Below are 3,466 nucleotides of genomic sequence, written 5' to 3'. Positions count from 1 at the left end.
AGACCCAGGCTTCCTGGGTTCCCATCCTGGCATACTGCTTATTATTAGCTGTGTATTCCTGGTCAAGTTACTTAACCTCTCTGTTTCAGATGCCCCTTCCATGAAAGGGGATAATATCTACCTGGTAGAGTTGTCAGGAGGATTAAATGCCTTAAAATGCATAAAGCACTTAGAATAGTACCTGGTATATAATAAATGCTAAATAGGTGCTAGTTATTAACATTATGTGGGAAAAACAATTCAAGAATAGCTGAGGAAAAAATTTTCAAAAAATGTTATGAGAAAGGATTGGCCCATTAGACATAAAAACAGCACAGTTCTGGTGAATCAGAATGAAGACAGATCAATGGAACAGAATAGAGAATCCAAGCACCCCAATGCAAGTGGAAATTTAGAAAATGATAAAATAGGCATTTCAAATAAATGAGTATAGAAAAGAAGAGTTAGGGTGTTCATTACCAGTGATTCTGGGACCAAATTCCCACCTTACCCTTGATACAAAAGTATATTCTGGATGAAATTAAAATTTAAGTATAAAAATAAAACCAGATAAAGCACTAAAATAAAACATAATGAAATTACTTAAGAATCTGAGTGCAGTATAACCCCAAACCTAGAAGCCATAAAGGAAAAGACTGATAAATCCAAATATATGAATTTCTGTAAGGCAATAAAATAAAATACTATATAGGAAATCAAAAGACAAATCAATTGAGGAAGAATAATTGTAACACATATAAACAAAGGACTGGTTTCCAGAATATGTAAAGAACTACAAACCAATACGAAAATGACCAACTATGCAATAGAAAAATGAACAAAACCTAAGAACAGATAAATAACAAAGAAGAAATACAAATCATTCCCCGTATGAAAAAACGCTCAGCTTTCCCTCGTAATAAAAGACATGAATTGACACTACAACTAGAAACCATTTTTCACCTGTTCGATAACACATGGGTCTGTGAGAGTAAAGTGGGTACAATCTCTAGGAGAGCAATTTGGCAATATCTATCAAAGAATGAACAAACCCTTGACCCAACAATCCAACTTCCTAGGAATCTATCCTATAGATATACTTGCACTTGTTTACAACAATGTAAGAACAAGCATGTTCACTGAAGCATTGTAACAGGAAAATATTTACACCTGAATTTCCAACTATTGAAGACTGTTAAATCATTACAATACATACGTACAATGGAACAAGGCAGGTCTACCTATATTAATAAGTGAAAGAGCAAGTGTAGCATACTACCAATTGTATATCAACAACATCAACAGAGACAACAGATATAAAAATTGACACGTGCATAAAATACATTTGAAAATATTTCCAAGAAACCATTTTCACTAATGGTTATAAAGAGAATTGAAAGGCTTATAAGCTTATATAAAGCTTATAAAGAGAATTGAAAGGCTAAGGTATAGGAACAACAACGCTTACTTTTCTCTGTATGTTTTTTGACAATTTTGGATTTTTAATTTTTTGCATCAAATTTGTTACAGTGAATTTTGAAAAGCCCATTCATTGATGTACTTGCATTTAGTGAGGTGGAACCCTAATCACATGCAAACCTATGAGTTGTCGGAAGAGATGCAAGATAGCAATCCCTGCCTGGAGGAGCTGACAGGCAGAACGGACCTGGGACTCGGTTCCTAGCACTGGAATCCTGGGATTGAGGAGCGGGCGTTCTTACCAGAAATGCAGATTCCTGGGCCCCATCCCCAACCGACTCCATTCGAGGCCCTCAATGACGCCCAGGAATCTGCATTTCTGACAGGATCCTACTGGGGATTCCGGTACGTGACAATTTTGAAGCCTCCGGGACTGGAAGGGCAGTCAGCCTGCACAGCGCAGGTCACGGTGTAGGCCCATTTTCTCATCCTTCCCGCGCCCTCCCTAGCGCTCACCGCCGCGCTCCGAGCTAGGGGTTGTCAGCACAGGAGCGTGGGGGACACTCCTCCGGAACAGCCGAGACCCGGGCCAACTTTGGGCCGAAATGGCGAGGCCTCGCTTGGGCCACCGGCCGGAGCCGTTCCTCCCAGGTCCTGGATCAGGCTCCGCTGTCAGCTGGGCCCAGATCCTGAGCCACAAAGCTGAGGAAGCGGGGCGGGGGGCGAGCGCACTGGCGCGAGCGGCTAGAGGCGGAACGGCCGCAGAAGCCCAATGCAGAAGGAGAAAGGGCAGAGATGGAGAGGCAAGTTCAACCGTTTAGGGAAAAAAATAACGGGGAGAGAAACGATGGGGTCAGAAAATAATTTCGAGGGGAATCGGGAAAAACTGCGACTCCGCCGGGACTCGAACCCGGAACCTTTGAATGCCTTCAGCCTCTAGAAGTCCAATGCGCTATCCATTGCGCCACGGAGCCACCTGTTGGAGTCCTCGCGCATCTGCTGTGTTAAGCCAGAGGCGACGGCCCCGCGCCCTTCCCACCGCCCCCTGAGCCGTCCCCCCAGCCATCCGTCTGTCTTGCCGAGACCACGGTATTGCTAGCCTGCGTAGCGACCACCAAACGTGAGCCGAAGGCGCCCATCCTTCCCCAGCGGCCGCCTCACACGAGGTCGCCAAGCCCTGCGACTCCGCCGGGCCCCAGCCGGTCGGTCCGAGGGCTGCCAGAGCCGGGTCCTGGGCCTACCCGGGGCGCCACCGTATCTGGCCGCTCAGGACAAATCACACCCTCGCTCTTCCTCCCCGGTCCCTTCCTGCCCCGATTGCCCCCGCCTACCGGGTCTCTCCGGCGGCCGCTCCCGCCCCGCCCTGGCCCCGGCGACGCGGAACCAGGCCGGCCGTTGCGCCGTTAAGCCGGGCCGGTAACGCCGGGCACTTACGTCGCACCTTTTAGCCGCCGATCTCGAGCGGCGGCCCCTCCCGGGTCCCTGGCTCTTCCCTGGCGGGCCGCGGCGACGTCTGTGTGCGTGCTTGTGCGTGTTTTATTTGCGCAGGGTTCGGTAAAACGGGGTTTGGGTTGCATTTCGCTCCCCACAGACCCAGAGCCGAATTTCTGAGGTATCCGGGCTCTGGTGGACTGAGGGGGGCGACGCGCCCCGCGCCTGGCATCCTCTGAGAGCTTGTCCGAGGGCCGGGAGCTGTGTCCGCCGGCGCCGCGCGGCCGCCCCCAATCCGCGCCCCAAGACCACGCGGTTGCGTGGGCGGCAGCCGTGAGGGTGGCTGCGCGCGTGGGAGCGCCGGGAGCATGCGTGTGCGGGTGCGTGCGGCTGGAGGGCGCGCGCCCGAGCGCTGCCGCGGGGTTCCCGGGGCGGCGGGAGGCGGCCAAGCCAGTGGCTCCTCGGAATGGCGTGGTCGCCACGAATCAGGTGGGTGATGGGGGAGGGGGCCTCAGTGCCCCAGTAGTCCCCAACAGCGCGACCCCGAAGCCACTTGAAATAGACAGTCTAAGTAAATACTGCGTGGTTGCTATGCAACCGCTGCAGACAAAACCCCAGGGCCTCCCTCTTCAATCAG

At 50.8% G+C, this 3,466-nt stretch overlaps 1 non-coding gene across 1 annotated transcript; it reads right to left on the bottom strand.

Annotated features, from left to right (window-relative positions):
- Positions 1-2,287: 2,287 nt before the first annotated feature.
- TRNAR-UCU lies at positions 2,288-2,372 on the bottom strand. Its single transcript is given in 2 exon segments — positions 2,288-2,323; positions 2,336-2,372. It is a non-coding gene; the product is annotated as a tRNA-Arg (tRNA).
- Positions 2,373-3,466: the final 1,094 nt, after the last annotated feature.

Source organism: Leopardus geoffroyi, chromosome C1 (assembly GCF_018350155.1).
Source record: "Leopardus geoffroyi isolate Oge1 chromosome C1, O.geoffroyi_Oge1_pat1.0, whole genome shotgun sequence".
NCBI lineage: Eukaryota > Metazoa > Chordata > Mammalia > Carnivora > Felidae > Leopardus > Leopardus geoffroyi.
The sequence above is the reverse complement of the archived record's forward strand: the minus strand, read 5'-3'. Positions and strand labels throughout refer to the sequence as shown.